This window comes from Vulpes vulpes, chromosome 16 (genome assembly GCF_048418805.1).
Source record: "Vulpes vulpes isolate BD-2025 chromosome 16, VulVul3, whole genome shotgun sequence".
Taxonomy (NCBI): Eukaryota; Metazoa; Chordata; class Mammalia; order Carnivora; family Canidae; genus Vulpes; species Vulpes vulpes.
In genome coordinates this window covers 24,456,993-24,477,220 of record NC_132795.1, presented here as the reverse complement: position 1 = coordinate 24,477,220, position 20,228 = coordinate 24,456,993, and the positions used below count along the sequence as shown (strand labels likewise).

The 20,228-nt window shown below is 35.4% G+C and overlaps 1 long non-coding RNA gene across 1 annotated transcript in view; it reads left to right on the top strand.

Annotated features, from left to right (window-relative positions):
• The window catches only part of LOC140595859 (uncharacterized), a 39,353-nt gene that overhangs the window by 1,519 nt on the left and 17,606 nt on the right, over nt 1-20,228 (top strand). The window contains exon 2 of the long non-coding RNA XR_011997789.1: nt 18,520-18,549. This is a non-coding gene — a long non-coding RNA (uncharacterized lncRNA). The remainder of the gene's footprint in view (nt 1-18,519; nt 18,550-20,228) is intronic.

Below are 20,228 nucleotides of genomic sequence, written 5' to 3'. Positions count from 1 at the left end.
TGAATTATAGATTTCAGAGTCCTGTGCCTCTCGTAGGTTGTAGAGACATTTCTGTGGCTGGGCCCATTTATGTGAATTTCTTGGCTTTTTTTTTTTTCAGTTTCTGTGTAATGAAAGCTGTATGAATAATTGGAATCATCCTCAGAAATTATGTGGTCTGAGATGCTGTGTTTTGTTGTTTTAATCCTACCCAATGATCACTATGAGCTACAGAGGTTCCATACTGCTATGGATCTCTTTATGGAACTCAAAGATTTTCATTTCTTTCCATAGGGTTCAATAATGTAGTAAAATATCTAGAATTTCTGTGTGTTTATAATGAGGACAGATAAAGGGCATAGGTGACACATTTCTTTTAAATTAGTTTTTTGGTAATACTACATATTACAAATTTTAAATCATAAAGAAAAAGCCACTTCAAGAATGTTATTTCACTTGAACAGTGAAGAGAAAAAGTAGATTATTTTAAGATATAAATAAGTGGAAGAAAATGGAGGCTGTAAATACAGGCAATTCTAATTCTTACTACCTGTTCATATATATGAAAGTAATTGAAGTATAGTATGTTCACTGAAAGTTTTTTAGGCTAAAAAGATACCAAAATACATTTTTAAATGGATAAATAAGAGTTAGGTAAGAATGATCTTTGGGGCACCTGTGTGGTTCACTCAGTTAAATGTCCACCTCTTTGATTTTGGCTCAGGTCATGCTCTCAGTTGTGAGTTTAAGCCTCACATTGGGTTCCACACTGGGCATGGAGCATGCTTAAGAATCTCTCCCTCTCCCTCTGCCCATTCCCCGCACCAAAGAAAAGAGAATGATCTTGAATGAAGAGGAGAAGAAGGAGAAATCTTTTTCAGAAACATGAGAAGAAAGAAAATGTTGAGATGGAGAGGACTGAAAGGAGGAAACTCTCACTGGATGACCTTAATCTTTAGTAGGAATAAAACCCATTGGGTAGGAATAAGGGAATGGAGTGAGGTAATGCTTAAATAAAGTAGAAATACTTAGAAATTACTGTTTTAAGAAATTAACTTAGTGGGGGCTCCTGGGTAACTCCGTTATCTCTTGGTTCCAGCTCTGATCATTGTTTTGGAGTCATGTGACTGGGCTCCGCATTGGAGTCTGCTTGTCCCTCTCCCTCTGCTCCTCCTCCTCCTAAAATAAATAAATTTTTAAAATTAAAAAAAAAAAAAGAGAACTGAACTTGACAATCAGCCAAAGGTGATCAACAGTGAGGACTTAGTCAACAGTGTTTCACACTCTTGCTCTCCAATTTTCCTGGTCTTTCCAGCTAACATAGATCCCTTGCTTTCTTGTATCTCTCTCATCAAGGGAAAAATAAAAATAGATATTATGGGGGGTACCTGGGTGGCTCAGTCAGTTAAGCATCCAGGTCATGATGATTTCATCTCTTGATTTCATCTCAGGTCATGATCTCAGGGTTGTGAGATCCATCCCCAGGTCAGACTTCATGCTCAGCAGGGAGTCTGTTTCTCTCTCTCTCTCTGTTCCCACCCCCACTTGTGCTCTCTCTCTCTCTCTCAAATAAATAAAATCTTTTAAAAGTATATATTATGTAGTAATGAGACATTTAATTGACTATTACGTGCCAAGCTCCAGAAGAGAGATTAGGAAAAAGAGATATATTAAACCATTGAGTCTGATTTATAAGATATAAATAAGTCACTGATGTCAAGAAGTCTAAAAGTAAATACATAACTGCACTGAAGTATCATTAAGTGTTTCAGAGGTATGAATGAGGAGTATTGGAGGGCAAAAGAAGAAGTATTTAACTGTTTTGGGGGAAAGGGATCCCAGACAAAAATGATTTATATATGTAATACAAAAGGGGCTCAAAGATAGTGCTCTTTGAATTACTGAGTGATTGAGTCAATAGATAGCTAGATGCTGAGATTAGAAGAATTAAGAAGATGGGCTTCCCACAATTTGAAGTAATAAGGGTGTTTTAGATCACTCTGATGAAGTTTACTTCTGACACTTTCTGGAAAGCATGTAGCTTCATAGTTAAATGTGGCTGTTAAAGTGACATTTAAAAAAAAGAAAAAAGTCACATCTGTTGGTTCTTTCATTTAGATACATGTTCATATAGTATTTTTATTTCTAATAGTGTGTACCTTGTTTATAAACAATAGATGAGTTGCTAAGAATTGTGTAAAATTAAAATATTTGCAAAATGAAACCTCAGCGAACTTTATTATTAATAGAGTACTAAAGAACACTGATAATCAAGAAATCTCAGTTCTAGAACTTCCAGTTCTACTACCCAAGTATGATTTAGGATAAATGTCTCCTTAGGTCTCAGTTTTTTCATGTGTAAAATAAGGTATTTGACAAATTATTTCTGAAGGTTTATAATATTTTCATTGAATTAAGGCTTTTAAAACTTAATGCAAACTTTCAAAAAGGAAAAGACCATACTATAACAATTTGATAGTGACCCCTCAATTGAACATTTAGTAAATTCATTAATATATCAGCTTCTCAGAAAACATTTTAGGTTTATTTAAGCTCCTTTTAGTTTTTGTTTATTTTCTGGAAGCAAAAACTGTTTTCTCAACATATAGTAAGCCTTATGTTACCCAGCTTTTGTACACAGGAAGACAGAATCATACTGTCTGGTGTAGGAATCTAGTTGTTTTCTTTTTCTTTTTAAAAATATTTTATTTATTTATTTGATAGAGAGAGAGAGAGCGCACAAGCAGGGGGAGCAGCAGGCAGAGGGAGAAGCAGATTCCCTGCTGAGTACGGGTCAACCCCAGGACCCTGGAATCATGACCTGAGCTAAAGGCAGACCCCAACTGACTGAGCTGCTCAGGCACCCCAGGAATCTAGTTGTTTTCTAAAATTAATTTCACTAACTAGTCTCTCAGTGTATTACCCTCATTCTATAGAGGTTTTAAAAATAAGGTCTATTTCCTCCCTCTTTTTCTTAAACAAAAAACAAAACCCAAATATATAATAGATTGGCTCTTAGAAACTAAAATTTATTTCACTCAATTGGTTTAAAGCTCTTTCTCAAACTTGTTAGTTTTACCTCCTCGTACCTTATATGGAATAGGCATTCATAAATATTTTTAAATGTATTTGAAAATATATCAGATTCTACAGATTATAGCCATAAAACCTCGCCTTCCCTTGGATGTTTCAAAGCTTAAAAAGAAAAGAAAACATAATGCCAGCAATTCTACAGCTGCCAGCTCTGTTTCCAAGGAAACAGAGAGTAGATCATCAAAAACAAAATAAGGATTTTCAACCTGATTACCCTTTTTTCAAGTTCAGTCTCCATCGCTGCAAAATGAAAGGCAACATAACCTCAGCCTTGCAATCCAGATTTTTAATTCTGTTTGTGCTCTCACTATTAAAACCAGGCAAAATCTTTTGGGTTATGTTGGTCTTCTTATAGAGAGAATTAGACTCCTCCATGAGGATAAAGAATATCTTTTGAATATAAAGCACTAAGTACATTTGCTGAATAACCTAGTATGTTTTAACTTTAAAACTGTCAAGTGTTTAAATTACTGAATAATATAAGAAAGAAATGGGAATTTATAAGAAAGGGATAAAGTCTTCTAGAATGGAATGTTTTATTTAAAGAAATAAGGAGAGAGTGGCAAGATGAAAAAATAGTAGGAGTCAAGAGGAAAATTATTGGATTACCATTCAATAGAGCAAAATACCATTATAACATTGTTGGTTTGTTTCACAGATTTGTATCTTCCATGAATAAAATCATTATCCTGACAATAACAATTATAGATGACAAAAGCTTGCTTTAGCATTGTATTACCTCGTGATGTTATATGCTTTATAAAAGCAGTACAACACGCTATACAAAATGTTGTGTCAATTATATTTCAATAAAGATGGAAAAAAATCCAGTATTCCTGAATTTTTAAAATGTAGTTAAAGCTAGAGGATTCTTTTCACAGTGAAGTGCACAATAGAAATTTGCTTGAATGCAAGTACAGTTTAAGAAGCTTTAGATGGCATATTAATATGTTTGTATAATGAACACTGAAATTCAAATAACTCTAATCAGAAAGAATGAGTAATGTAATCATTATTTGGAGTCTTCCTTATATCAATTTTCTGCTTAAATGTCTATTTTCCCCCAAAGGATTCTAGCTTTTCAAAAGTACAAGCTGTAAGAGGACCTTGGTCATTTTTAATACCTAGGCCCAGTGTAGGACCTTGTATTGGAGGTATTTGATCAGTGTTCTTGAATAAACGTTTTTTCATTTCTTTAGTATAAGTATACCTTGCTTTTTTATGCTTCACTCTATCTTCCTTCACAGACATTGTGTTTTTTGCAAACTGAAGGTTTGCAGCAACCCCGCATTAAGCAACTCTATCAGCAGTATTTTTCTAAACATTTGCTCACTTCATGTCTATGTGTCACATTTTGGTAATTCTCACAATATTTCAAATTTTTTCATTAATACCTGTTATAGTGATCTGTGATTAACAATCTTTGATGTTGCTATTGTAATTGTCTTGGGGCACCATAAACTACAGCCATATAAGATGGCAAATTTAATCAATAGATGTGCATGTTCTGACTGTTTTATCAACCAGCCATTCCTGTCCCTTTCCCTCTCAGGCTTTCCTAGTCTCTGAGATGCAACAATATGGAAATTAGACCCATTAATAACCATACAATGGCCTCTAAGTGTTCTAGTGAAAGGAAGAGTCACATGTCTTTTGCTTTAAATCAAGAGATAGAAATGATTAAGCTTAGAGAAGAAGGCATGTTGAAAGCTGAGATAGGCTGAAAGCTAGGTTTCCTGTGCCTATTAGCCAAGTTGTGAATGCAAAGAAAAAGTTCTTGAAGGAAACTAAAAGTACAACTGCAGTGAACACCTGAATGATATGAAAGCAAAATGGCCTTATTAATGATATGGAGAAAGTTTTAGTAGTCTGGTTAGAAGATCAAACCAGCCACATCATTCCCTTAAGCTAAATATGAAGCTAAAAAAAAAAAAAAAAGGAAATATGATGCTCACAGAAGTTACTTCACAAGGTTTTAGGGAAGAAATCTCTAGAATATACAAGGGCAAAGTGAAAAGAGCTGATGTAGAAATTGCACAAATTATCCAAAAGATTCAGCTAAGATAATGAATCAAGGTGGCTACACCAAACAACAAATTTTCCATGTAGACAAAGCAGCCTTCCATAGGAAGAAGATGCCATCTGGAACTTCCATAGCTAGTTACTGGAAGTCAGTGCCTGGCTTCAAAGCTTCAGAGGACAGGCTGACACTCCTGTTCGGGGCTAATGCAACTGGTGATTTTAAGTTGAAGCCAATGCTCATTGACCACCTTGAAAATCTGAGGGTCTTTAAGATTTACACCAAATCTACTCTGGATTAACAAAGCCTGGATGACAGCACATCTGTTTACACCATGGCTTACCGAATATTTTAAGCCCATTGTTGAGACCTACTGCTCAGAAGAAAAGATCCCTTTCAAAATATCACTGCTCATTAGCAATGCACTTGGTCTCCCAAGAGCTCTGATGGAGATGTACGGTAAGATTAATGTTGTCTTCACGCCTGCTAACACCACACCCATTCTGCAGCCCATGGGTCAAGGAAATACATTTCATAAGGGTATAGCTGCCATGGATAGTGATTTCTCTGATGGATCAGGACAAAATAAGTAGAAAACCTTCTGAGAAGGGTTCACCATTCTAAATGCCATTAAGAGCATTGTTGTTTTGTGGGAAGAGGTCAAAATGCCAACGTTCACAGGAGTTTCGAAGAAGTTGATTCCAACTCTCATGGATTCCAACCCTCGTGACTTTTGAGATTTCAGTGAAGGAAATTACTGCAGACGTGGAAGTAGCAAGAGAACTAGAAGTGGAACTTGAGCATGTGAATGAGTTGCTGCAATCTCATGATAAAACTTAAGAAGTGAGTAAAATGCCATCAAATAGCATTGTATACTATAGAGAAATTGTTCATGAAAAGGAAGAGTCAATTGATGTGATAATCTTTATTTTTGTCTTATTTTAAGGAACTACCACCCTGATCAGTCAGCAGCCATCAACATCAAGGCAAGACCTTCTATCAGTAAAAAGATTATGACTCACTGAAAGCTCAGATGATGCTCAGTATTATTTCTTTCTTTCTTTATTTAAGACAGTGCAAGTGAGAAAGAGCAGAAGGTGGGGGCACAGAGGAAAAGGAAGAAACAGATCCCTCGCTGATCAGGGAACGCCATTTTGGGCTCAATCGGACCCCAGGATCATTACCTGAGCTGAAGGCAGACACTTAACCAACTGAGCTACCCAGGTGCCCTGATACTCAACATTTTTTAGCAATATTTTTAAATTAAGATATGGACATTTTTTGATATAATGCTATTGTATAGTTATTATGTTGCAGTATCATATAAACATAACTTATATGCACTAGGAAGCCAAAAAATTCATTTGACCTTAATTGCAATATTTACTTTATTATGGTGGTCTGGAACTGAAACTTCAATATGTCTCTGAGATATGCCTGTAATACTCTATACTTTAATTAAAGGTTTTAGCCACCTTTGGGCCTTTTACTATGAAATGCAAAACTTGTGATGTTTAAATGTATTTTCATTGTAAACACTAATAGCCAAGGTAGACTATTTATTGTAAAACAACTCTTAATATTTGAAAAATAGGTGAGAATAAAATATTAATTCAGAAAATTAGCTAATACAAAAGACTCTGTTAAAAGAGAATACCAATAATATGTGAAATAAATATGTTTTTGTCTTGAGAATGATAAAGCATATAGGAAAAATGGTGAGCTTTGGCTAAAGAACATGTTAATATATGTAACAAAGCATACATATATTAATATCTATAAAAATATTATCAAAGGATCTGGAAATAGGTCTTATTGGGTCATCTGGGTGGCTCAGTCCATTGAGCATCCAATTCTTGATTTTGGCTCAAGTCATGATCTCAGAGTCCTGGGATCGAGTCCTGTGTCAAGGAGTCTGCTTGAAGATTCTCTCCTCTGTCCATCCCCTCACTCACTCTCTCTGTTTTTCTCTCTCTTTCTCTCAAATAAGTAAATCTTAAAAAAGAAAAAAATGTCCTTATCTACATATTGAGAAGATTGAACCAAATGACCAGATAATAAATTTCAGCCTTGTGGGCCATAAGGTCTCTGTTATAACTATTAACTCTGCTGTTGTAATATGCAAGGCACTGTAGACAATAGGTAAATAAGTGTGGTTGTGTTCCAATAAAAGATTATTAATGAAAATAGATAGCAGGCCAGATTTGACCTGTTATTCATAGTTTGCTAACCCCTGGACTAGAAGCTCCCTTATTCAGTATTCCAGATTCAAAATTCTGTATCTGTGAATGTTAACATTAGTTAACATAGATTTTCTAATTTTCCAAACTCATTAGACATTGGTCAAGAAACGTGATTAACAGTGAGGTAGCAGACAAACTTAGGCTTTTAGTGTAATTCAAACTTTAGCTAAACGTGTGTCAATTTAACCAGAGCCTTATTTAGATCACTGTACATAAATATGAAATATTCTGACATTATTTCATGTAGTATTATGACTAATTTTGTTAATAAATTCATTTTAATTAAATAATTTATTAAGCATATTTAAACTTATACAGATATAGGAAATATATCTCTAAGAACTTTAAAGCAAAATACATTTTATTAATTTTTGTTTATTTGTTTTAGAGAATTTTGTTAATTTTTAAGAATCTTAAGTTTCCTCTTAAAGGGCTAGGGACCACGGTAATAGTTATTCATATGTTAGGACATTTATAGAGTGATTCCAGAAAGCCAAGCCTGCACAATGTTCTACAGTGGATCATCAAAATTATTAATGCAGATCTTCCCTAATCCTGGTTCTAGACTGCTAAAAAAAAAGACCAAATTAAGTTTAAATTTTTTAATGCTAAAAATAGGGTTACGAGAGGATTTCTACTGTATTTGAGGCACAAATGCCTTAAGACAAAATCTCAGTAAAAGGAGGATGATGGTAGAAGCAAATTGACATTTTTAAAAGAAGTGTTGTGGGAATATTGTTTTTATTGATTAATTAGCTTTTTAATTTTGAATACTTACGACTTGGTAAAAAACAGAATGAGTTTCCAAGGAGTTCCAACTCCAAAATGAACCTTTCTCAAATAATAGAATAATTTAAGAAGGCTTGTTTCAATTTTAACCTCTGACTCAGTATTTTTATGATTTAGGAAATTATTTAATTTCTTTGAGTCTCAAAAAAAAATTTCTTTGAGTCTCGATTTCCTTATCTTCAAAATAGGAAGAATCATTCTACCATGGGGATTGCTGGGAAGATTATAGATATCTCTGTAAAGTGCCTGATATGTAATAGGCACTTAAAAATAAAAGTAGCTACTATTATCAAGAGCTTCATAGCACTTGGCTATTTAGAAAAACTAGCACTTGCCCTCAGTAAAGTTAAAGAGCCTTTTCTGGTACTAGAAGGAAAAGAAAAAGGAAAGATGAACAGTTTATTGAACACAAGGACCATCATCTCTCTGTCAAAGAGGCTAATCCTAAGTCAGAAATACTGACTTAATAATACTGACTTAATAAAAGAAGGTGAGATGGGACACCTGGATGGCTCAGCCTTTGGCTCAGGGCGTGATCCCAGTTCCAGGATCGAGTCCCACATCAGGTTCCCTGCATGGAGCCTGCTTCTTCCTCTGCCTGTGTCTCTGCCTCTCTCTCTCTCTCTGTGTGTGTCTCATGAATAAATAAAATCTTTAAAAAAACAAAAACAAAAACAGGTGAAGAGTTCTTAAGAGGAGAGATTAGTACACTTACAGCCAGCAGAAAAATGGTAGACCTTTGTTTTTGCTTATTTTTGTTTTAGGGACTAAGAAATCCACCACCACCACCACCACCACCACCCCCAACGGGAAGCACATTTCAGTGAAGACAAAGAGTTTCTGTGACAGTCTTGAATCCCTGTCACACCTGTGCTCTGAGGCAGCTGTTGAGCATGTTTTTGTTTTTCTGTTCAGTGGCTCTTCCTAAAGTGTGACATTTCCCTCTGCCACCACAAGGCTTACTACAAACCTACAGGTGCTGTTATGTTTCTTAAGGCCTCTCTTCTAGGCAGGTGCCTTTTGCCAAAGCTCTGCTTCAAAGCTCCCAAGAAATGAAACACATGGGAAGATTTCAGGCTCACTTGCTGGATGTTGCATAGGCCAATGCCAAGATGGGTATAAAGAAGGTCCCTGGCTCTGTCTTAAGATCCTCCATCCAATGAGTAACATTGTAAAGGCTCTAGGAATCTCCTCTGAGATGTTCTGCATGACAATACTCATTTGGTTCTGAGAGAGAGAGAAAGAGAGACAGACAGACAGACAGAGCCAGCAGTCTGAGAGGGTTAGCCTGATTTTCAGCCTATTATTTCTTTTCCTATGTATTGTAGGGAGGGATCACATGCCATAGGTATGTTACTGGTGCCCATGTCTGCTCAGTCTAACACAATAGCTCCTACCCCAGGGCTCCTGACTTACCCTGATGCCTAACAATGGGTCCTCCTTTCTCATAACTGGTGAGCAGTTAGTGAAAAGAATCCAAAATGTAGTGGCTAGATTGAGGACAGAAACTGAGGTGACAAGTTGCCAAAGTTTAGTCAACAGAAGCAAAGTGAGAAGCAGACTAAAATCAGAACTAAGACAACATTCAGAGATTCTAAGTCAGAACAAAATTTAAAAAGAAAACAAGAGTCTAACAAAATGAAGATGATTGCTAGTGAGTGCTGGCGGAGAGATAAGAACAAGGAAACTGAAAATATACTTGTTAGATTAGCTATAGAGCATTCCCCTTACTAGTATTGAATATTGTTCAGCCTTAAAAAGGAAATTTTTTGCTATGGAATAGGTGAAACTTAAGTACATTAAGTGAAATAAGCCAGTCACAAAAAGATAACTACTGTGTGATTCCATTGGCATGAGATACCTAGAGTCATCAAATTCATAGAGACAGAAAATGGAATGGTGGTTGCCAGGGCCTGGAGGGAAGGAAGAGTAGGGAATTATTTTTTAATGAGTACTGAGTTTCTGTTTTTGCAAGATGAAGAGTTCTGGAGATGAATGGTGGTGATGGATGCACAACAATATGAATGTACTTAGTGCCACTGAACTGTATGCAAAAAAAATGGCTAAAATAGTAAATGTTATGCTACGTGTATTTTACTACAATTTTTTAAAAAGGGGGTGTTTGCCTTGGTGTTTTCGTAGCACAAGTCCTGTCCTCAAAACATTTTAGTTTAGTGAGAAATCCAATGATTCTTCTCAGGAAAGAGAAAGTATACAAAGGTGTTTTTAGGAACTGCTTACAAATGGAAGTGTCTTCCGTTTGGCACCACCAAGACGCCAGTACTCTTGTCCTTAAGTGATAGATTCCTGAAGAGTAATTAATAGTCCATCCTGCTATGAGAGGAAAAGGTGGTAGTTTAGGACAGTGGGTCATGGAGAGCACAGTCTGCTCAGGAAAAATCTGGACAAAAGGGGAAATGGTGATAACAGGTAAAAAAGGAGAAAGCAACATAAAATTGGAGGAAAAAGAAGAAAATGTAGCAATAGCTCTAAGGTCTGTGAACCCTCAGCAGTAAGCATAGCAACAAGGACTATGAAACTTAAAGACACAATCATCTGTCAGCTAAAGAGCTCAGTGGAACAAAACAGGACTAAAGAGAGAAACTGAGCATGGATCTCAGCCACCCTTGACTTGTGAGTTAATGTGACCCTCTGAAGGAGAAAGGAAAACTAATCAACGTGGATGTGCTCTCTCTAGAATAGTGCTGCTTTAACTTTTGTGTGCATCAGAATGCTTTGTGGGCCATTTGTGTGCATGTGGCAATTTTAAAACAATCAGTAATCTTTAATGGAATCCACTTGACCTAAAATCTTTCACAGAATTTTGAGACCCATTAAAACAAAGTTTAATAAGAAAAAAATTCTATAATTCAACCTGACCTATTGGAAACCTGACCAAAGAACAAAGCAACATTGGGAATCTTCCGAGTAATGGATAACTTAATTATCTTGATTCTGGTAATGGTATCATGGGTGTTTACATTAAGCTACAACTTGCCAAATCATATACTTTAAATATGTACAGTTTATTGTCTATCAGCTTTATCTCAAAGACAACTTCTCTGACTACAATGAAATTAAGTTATAAATTAATAACAAAAAGAAAAATCTATTTAAATATCTCTAAAATTTCATGTCAATGAAAAAATTACGATAGAATTTTAAAACTCTTTAGAATTGAACAATGAAAACAATATAGAGAAAACTATGAGATGCAGCTAAAGTGTTATTATTGTCTTAAGTGCTTACAAAAGAACATGAAGACTTGATATAATCTAAATTAGAAAAAAACAGAATAAAGAAGAGGAAGAAAATGAATATGACTGAAATTAATACACATATAAAATACACATATAAAAGGAAAGATCGGGAAGCAAGAGTTGGTTCCTTAAAATGACTAATTACACAAAACCTCTGGCAAGTTTAATCAAGGCAGGGAAAGAGGAAAAATGAAAGAATTGAAAAAGGAAACAAGATGCTGTAGATATTAAAAACATAAAAGGATATTATGATCCACTTCTGGCCAAGATGGAGTAACAGGGACAAGATTTATCATCCTTCCTAAAACAAGTGAAAAACCAGACAAAACATACGAAAAAAATGGTTTTCAAGACACTGGACATCAAAGAACAAAGAGCAGTAGTCCCTAAGAGACAGGAAATAGGAACAGAGATGACAAATGACAGTGATGAGGAGAGCCCTGTGATAGCCCCAACTTTACTATCTTGAGAGTTTCCAGGCCATGGTGCAGGGAGCGGAAATCATGATGGAGCTCAGCGGATTCCCTGAGTTGCTGAGTTGATTCTTCAAGAATACAGAGCTGAGGCTAGAGTTTGCAGAACAGAGTGTCTGACTGGAAAGAGCTTCACAGAGAGAGAACTTAGGATGTCTGCACATGCGTGTGAGGAAACCACCCGAGGCCAGAGAAAGAAATAGCTGAAGGCATTTAAGGAAAGCATGCTTGGAACTCACAGAGGAGTAATACCTGCTACCACTAGCCAGTTTAGAAAAAGAAATCTCATAATTCGCAGGCACTGGGTGGAGTACTCTGAAAGGATTACAAAGAAACATGAGAAAACTTCTGGCTGTAAAGATTTTTTTTAATTTTTAATTTAATTTATTTTTTTTATTTATGATAGTCACACACACAGAGAGAGAGAGAGAGAGAGAGAGAGAGAGGCAGAGACATAGGCAGAGGGAGAAGCAGGCTCCATGCACCGGGAGCCCGACGTGGGATTCGATCCCGGGTCTCCAGGATCACGCCCTGGGCCAAAGGCAGGCGCCAAACCGCTGCGCCACCCAGGGATCCCCTGGCTGTAATGATTAATGTTCACTATCTTGGATTGTGATGATGGTCTCAGGGATGTTTGCAAATGTTCAAACTTATCAAATTGAAAAAAAACTTATCAAAATTTATACTTTTATATGTGCAATTTATTGTCTGTTAATTATATCTCAAAAAAGCTGTTAAACTTAAAAAATAGTATCTAGAACACAAAAGTATATTAATATAACCTCAATAAATATTAGGTTTTCATGTGAGAATAACTTTACACAGTAAATTTGAAAACTTGTATGAAGTAGATGAATTCCTAGAGAATGTAACTTACAAAATTGACTCAAGAAGAAAGGGGGAGGGGATCCCTGGGTGGCGCAGCGGTTTGGCGCCTGCCTTTGGCCCAGGGCGCGATCCTGGAGACCCGGGATCGAATTCCACGTCAGGCTCCCGGTGCATGGAGCCTGCTTCTCCCTCTGCCTGTATCTCTGCCTCTCTCTCTCTCTGTGTGACTATCATAAATTAAAAAAAAAAAAAAAAAAAAAAAAAAAAAGAAGAAAGGGGGAAAACTGATTATATCCAGAATTTAAGAACTGAATTTAAGAACTGTTTCAAAAAGAGAAGTGCTGGGGCACCTGGGTGGCTCAGTCAGTTAAGCAATTGACTCTTGACTTCAGCTTAGGTCATGATCTCAGGGTCATGAGATTGAGGCCCACATTGGCCTCCATGCAAGGTGTGGGCCCTGCTTGGGATTCTCTTTGCCCTTCCCCTCCCCCTTCTCTCTCAAAAAGTGCTGTGTCTCCAAATTTTTATAGGCATAGTTTAGCAAATATTCAAGTGGAATAAATAGAAAGCACAATATAACAAAGTAAGAATAAAGCCACATGTGGCAATACTTGCTACATATGTAAAACACATTAAAGTCAATGATTAAGTGGAAAAAATCCAATTTTTGTGAAAGAGTATCATAACTACCTCAATAACTGATAGATAAAGCAGATAAAAGGCAATCATGATAATGATGACTTAAACAGAATAATTTCAACCCTTAGACTATTTTCAGGGAATAGAAATAAAACTCCTCACCTCATTTTATGATGTCAAAATACCTATTGATATGAGATCTGGGGAAAAAAAAAAAGAAAAAATTCCAGATCAATCTCATCCATGGATATAGATGCAAAAATTCTGAACAACAAAAACCATAAATCTATCAATGTATAAACGATGTTATTAGGGTTTTTTTTTTTTAGAAATGAAAGATTAAGGAGACTTGGCTCTATAAGCCTCTGGAAATGAGCCTCAGAAATTCCTTCCATGAAGATGGCAACTAAGGTGAAGAAGTAAGCCTCTGTTCCTCCCAAAGCCGAAGCCAAAGCAAAAGTTTTGAAGGCCAAGAAAGCTGTGCTGAAAGGCATCCATAGTCACACAAAAAAAGATCTGGACATCACCTACATCCTGAGGGTCCAAGAGACTGCATCTCCAAAGGCCCCTTCAATATCCTCAAAAGAGTGTCCCCAGGAGAAACAAGAGTGACCACTATGCCATCATCAAGATCCCCCTGACTACTGAGTCAACCATAAAGGAAATAGAAGACAACAACAAACTTGTTTTTACTGTGGATGTCAAGGCCAACAAGCATCAGATCAAGCAGGCTATGAAGAAGCTCTATGACATTGATATGGCCAAAGTCAATGCCCTGATCAGGCCTGATGGAGATAAGAAGGCATGTTTGACTGGCTCTGGACTATGATGCTTTGGATGTTGCCAGCAAAATTGGGATCATCTAAACTGAGTCCAGCTGGCTAAATCTAAATTTTTTCACAAGAAAAGAAAAAAGTTTGATTTGATATCTTATTATATGTATAATAACATTGCTTAGAGATATATACACGCTATAATTAATGCCAAAATGTCGAACACGTTCCTTGTAAGATTTGGAACAAAGATATCCATTACCATGAATTTTATTATATTGTCTATTTTATAGACAAAGATATTCACTATCATAACTATTCAATATTGAACCAGAGATCTTAGCCAGTGTGGTAAGAATAAAAAGAAAGAAAGACATTTGCAATGACACGAATGGAGCTAGAAAGTATTGTGCTAAGTGAAATACGTCAGAGAAAGACAAATACCATATGATTTTACTCATATGTGGACTTTAAGAAACAAAACAAATGAACATGGGTGGGGGCGAGGAGAGAGGAAAAGCAAGAAATAGACTTAACTATAGAGAGCAAACTGATGGTTATCAGAGGGGAGGTGGATGAGGGGATGGGTGAAATGGTGGTGGGGATTAAGGAGTGCACTTGTCGTGATGAGCTGCCAGTGTTGCATGGAAGTGTTGAATCACTAAACTTTACACCTAAAACTGGTATTACACTATATGTTAAATAACTGGGATTTAAAAACATCTTGGAAGAAAATAAATAAATTCATACTCTCCCACCCCCTGAAAAAGAAGTAAATAGGAAAAGAAAAAAAGAAATGGCATAAACATCAAAAAGGAAAAAGCAAAACTCTCATATGAAGAAAATACAATTTCTTATATGGAATAACTTAAAAGATCTCTAGACAAACTATTGGACTTAATAAGGTTTCTGGATTTAAAAATTGACAAGTAAAAGTGAATTGCATTTTTAAATGCCAAAAAGAAGTTAGAAAAAGTAATTTAAAAAGTACCATTTACAATAGCAACAAAACAAAATACCTAAATACTTAGAAGTAAATCTTTTCTTTAGTTTTTATTTATTTTTTAAAATTCAATTTGATTAACATATGGTGTATTGTTAGTTTCAGAGGTAGAATTTAGTGATTCATTAATTGCAGGTAACACCTAGTGCTCATTGTATCAAGTGCCCTCCTTAATGCTCATCACCCAGTTACCCACCCCCCACCCACCTCCAGCAATCCTCAATTTCCTATAGTTGTCTCTTACAGTTTATCTCCTTCTGTTTTCACCTTATTTTTCCTTCCTTTCCCCTATATTCATCTGTTTTGTTTCTTAAATTCCACATATTAGTGAAATCATATGCTATTTCTTTCTCTGATTGACTTATTTGACTATATATATATATATATATATATATATATATATATATATTTATATCTTTATCCACTTATCTGTCTTTATCCATTTATCTGTCTATGGACATCTGGACTCTTTCTATGTTTTGGCTATTGTGGACATCACTACTATAAACATTGGGGTGTATGTGCCCCTTGGAATCACTATGCTTGTATCCTTTGGATAAATACCTACTAGTGCAATTGCTGGGTCATAGGGTAGCTTTATTTTTAGCTTTTGGAGGAACCTCTGTACTGGTTTCCAGAGTGGCTGCACCAGTTTGTATTCCCACCAACAGTGTAACAGGGTTCCCAGTTCCTAGGAACAAATCTTGATAACAGACGTGCAAGTCCTTTATGGGAAAATCAAGAAATTGAAAGACCTTAAATAACATCTAAGTAAAATGGAATGATGATATATGATGCTTGTTGATGAACAAGAAACTCAATATAAGAAATGAGAACCCAAATGGAATGCAAATATATCTAAAAATCCTCAACTTTTTAGTACTCTGGGAAATGTAAGATGAAATCACAATGAAACACCATGAACATCTGCCATATTGACAACCAGGTGGCTCATTGTGTCTGGGAGCAATATTAAACTCCAGAATTAGATTGACCTACTCAGGCATGGACACCACTGGTGGCCTACATGTAACACTGTGTCTTGGAGATGTGGGGGCTTCCCACAAGAGGAAGCAAGAAAGAAGGTTGGGGCTCTGATTGCCCAATTTCTGCTCCTAAATTCATGATCAGATAGGTCCCTTCTCTTTCCTAGGGTAGAGTATGGGGATAGAGAAGAGTCGGAGGATTATGTTAATTGACCCCCTCTTCAACTAGAAGAAAACTCCAGGAGAGGGAATAAATGCTCCTACTAAAAATAGCCATTAATAGTTAAGGCAAAACAAGTTACCCTAGCAATGTTATAGTTATTTTTACTGGGATCAGTAGCCAGAGTGTAGAATAATTCTACAGCAATGGTAGCTTATTTGAGGTTTATCACCACCATAACCAAGTACCACCAAGTTCAACAGAACAAAGAAAGACACTAGAACGTAAAGAAACAGTGTATAGTCACTTGCACTTTACAGAAATGTCTGAAATAGGTAATTTGGTGGCAGTGACTTTTAATAATTTTTAAATTAAAAAATCTTACTAGGGGAATAATTATCACAATGCATGTGATACAAAATTCAAAGGGTATAAAATGTGTACAGTGAAGTGATTCCCCTGCCCTGGCAATTATTCTTAAGAGTTGTTTTTCTAATTATATATCATCAGGTATGTGTTTTATTTCATTTATTCTTTCCTTTTGGTTTGATGAACACAAAGTCCCCAATTTACAAATGAACTTTTGGAGCAAAATTTGCTTTCAGGGCTTTTGGAATTCAGACTACACAGTAAATTTCTGTTTCTAGTTTCTTTAAGGAGGCTCACTAGCTTTTAATTACATATCAAATGTAGAACACAAAATATTATAATTCCTAATGCATTTAATCACATGGTTTCTATACGAAACTGTGTTACAAATTCTGAGACTATAAAAAATATATCTAATTATCTGCCATTTTACCTTATTCCAAAATCCCAGCAGTGACCATCTCTCTTCTCTCCTAATCTCTACAGTGGAACTTTCAGCTAATTCTCTGGGAAGTGGGAGGCAAAGAAAACATATCTATGGTGGTGGACAGGGTAGTAATGGAACTTCTGGAAGGGTAGCAATATACACCTGCCGAGTGAGGATTTTGGTAATTGGGACCACAGTGTCACTGATAGCACAGTAGGCGCTGGAGGACACAGCACTTATGAGTCCCACAGACTGTAATTTTGCTCTGAAATATAAGGTCAGGAGTAGAAGTAGCAATGGCTGTCGTGCACATAAGTATCTTTAACTTATAGAAACAATGGAAAATATTGACAATCTGTTAATCATATACAAATGGTTCCTTTCCTACCTCTTAATTTTAATGAACACAACTTGAAAAGGAAGTAATTTTTAAGATTTTATTTCTTTATTTGAGAGAGAGAGTGAGAGCACAGAGGCAGAGGGAGAAGCAGGCTCTCTGCTGAGCAGATCCCAACATGAGACTCAATCCCAGGACCCTGGGGTCATGACCTGAACCGAAGGTGGGTGCTTCACAGACAGTGACCCAGGAAGTATTTTTCATAGTCACTTTTTAACTTTACTTCAAAGAAGTATGACTATGTCTTTTATAGTATGTTTCAAAACCAACTCACCATCATGATGTAAGACAATCGTAAGCCTATTTTGGCTAGGAAATCCAGAGTCTCTATTTACAGTCTCTTACTCCAGAAATTGAGATACCAACTGTCAAGTAATTAGGCCAAACATTTTCTTTTCTTACTCCCTCAATGTATTTTACCTTGATTTGTTTGGATTAGGATCCAAATAAGAGCTGGATTGATTTGACATACAAGTTAAATCATTTATTAATTTTCTATCTTCACTTGCATCTATTTCTGGATTTGCTTCTCATTTTCATGGTCTTTCTATCTAATCATTTACCAATACAACATTGTTCCAATTATGCAGATTTATAGTACATTTTATTATTTAGTAGTACTTTTTCCATCCTCAGTTCTTTTCTTGGGGCTTTACTGACTACTCTTTTTACTTGTACTTTCTGATAAACTTTACAGTTAACTCATCTAGATTCAGAAAAAAAATCTGATGGTAATTTTATTGAATTTACAAATTAAGTTACGGAAAATATATATCTTTATGGTGTAAGTCTTCCTATCCATGAATATAATGTATCTTTTATATTTTTTCAAATCTATTTTTGTGTCATCAGGAGTGTTTCATCACTTTTCTAATGTAGATTTTACCTATTTCTTATTAAATTATGCCCCAACATTGTATATTTGCTCTTTGAAATAGGGTTGCTCTTCCATTATTTCTTCTTTATGCTTATTGTTTGTTTACATGAAGTTATTGACTTATTTTATTAATTTTATATGCTACATCTTTACTGAATTCTCTTATAACATTTTTAATTTTTCTATTTATTTTTGTTTTTCAGATATATAATAAAGGAACCTGCAAAAAAGAGGTAGTTTTTTTTTGTCTTCCTTCCAATTCTTGTGTGATTAAATGCTTTCTCTTATTTAATTGCATTGGCTAATACAATGATAAATAGTAATGGACATGATGGTCATCTTTGTCTTTTTCTACTTTTAGTAATGTTTTCTCATTAAATAAGAAGCTGGCTAATGGGCTGAGGTATCCCTCAATTCTTAGTTAGTTAAATATTTTTAATACGAATGAATGTTAAATTTTATTAATGCCTATTTTGGCATTTATGAAGGCAATAATCTGATTTTTCTCCCTACCTTTATTAATACAATGAGTCATATTAACTTTCTTATTATGGAAAAACTCTTATATCCTTGGAAATGTACTTTGTAAATATATATTATTTTTAAATGTGCGATCTCATCTTCTACAGTGATAGAATTCCCCTGTGAATTTTTTTTAATATCAGATTCTTCAGCTCTACCTTAGTTCTACAGTGTGGGACACAGAGTGTGGGGCCCTCTTCTTGTGCACCAACTGCCAGTGATATTTATCCATGGATTTTGCATTTTGGAACCACTGTAGGATATGGGGATGATGAATCTTCCAAGAATTGAGTATAATATTAATATCAAACCTGACAAAAATCACACAAAAGGAAAATGAAAGACCAGTTTCACTTATTTTATGAATATACTAAAAATCACTGAATTGTATACTTTAAATAGATGAATTTTATGTTATGTGAATTATATCTCAATAAAGCTTTTTTTTTTTTAAGAAAAAAGATTGCTATAGCAAGATTCTTAGATATCTCACTTAGGGGACTGAATGGATGATGGTACCACTTACTAATACTAGAAGTAGAGAAAGATGAATAGGTTTGGAAGGAAAGCTACTGAATTCAGCTTCAGACAGGCTATATACTGTAATCAAAGGTATGGAAGGGGATAAAGTTTCAGAAGATGGAGACAAGCCCATAAAATTGAATCAAGGGCATATTCACTCTCCTGCATACAATCCTGAAATTCTGTATAGAAACAAATGGAGTTTCCAGGGTTTTTAATACTAGCTGAAATTTCCCTTTGCCTTCCATTTTATTATAAAAGATATACAATTAGTTTATCACTACCAATATTCAGTGGAACGTTAATTTGAATTCAACATAGTGGCCATTACCAGATCCTAAGAGAGTAACAAAGTTTAACTATTTTAAAAAAACTTTATCTGGAAAATAATGTTAAAAGAGTCACCTTCTGATACCCATTAGAGGGAAAAACATCTCCTTTATGACTGCCTTGCCTCTGAAGTCTTATGGAAGTTTGACCTATTTGCAAGAGAATGGATGTGATTGAAGAAGGTGTACATTAATTAAGATGAATGAGTTTAAAATTAAGTCAAGTTAAAACATCAACCTCACAATGAGTCTAGCAAACAATGGAGGATAACTTGTCTCGTAGAGACAAAGGTTTTGTTGTTTTTGTTGGTTAAGACTTCAAATTGAAAAAAAAAAAAGACTTCAAATTGACTTCTCATAAGGAGGCTCAAATCCAGATTCTGTAGTAAATTGTCATCCTGGAGAGAGCCAGGTACTCTGAAAATTTCTAATTAGGAGAAGTTAGAGGTTATATAAGCCGAGCTGCCAAACTGCCTAACCTTGGAAGCCAAACAGATTTACCTTTCTTTCCTTCCTTCTCCTCATCTGAGACCTGGTCT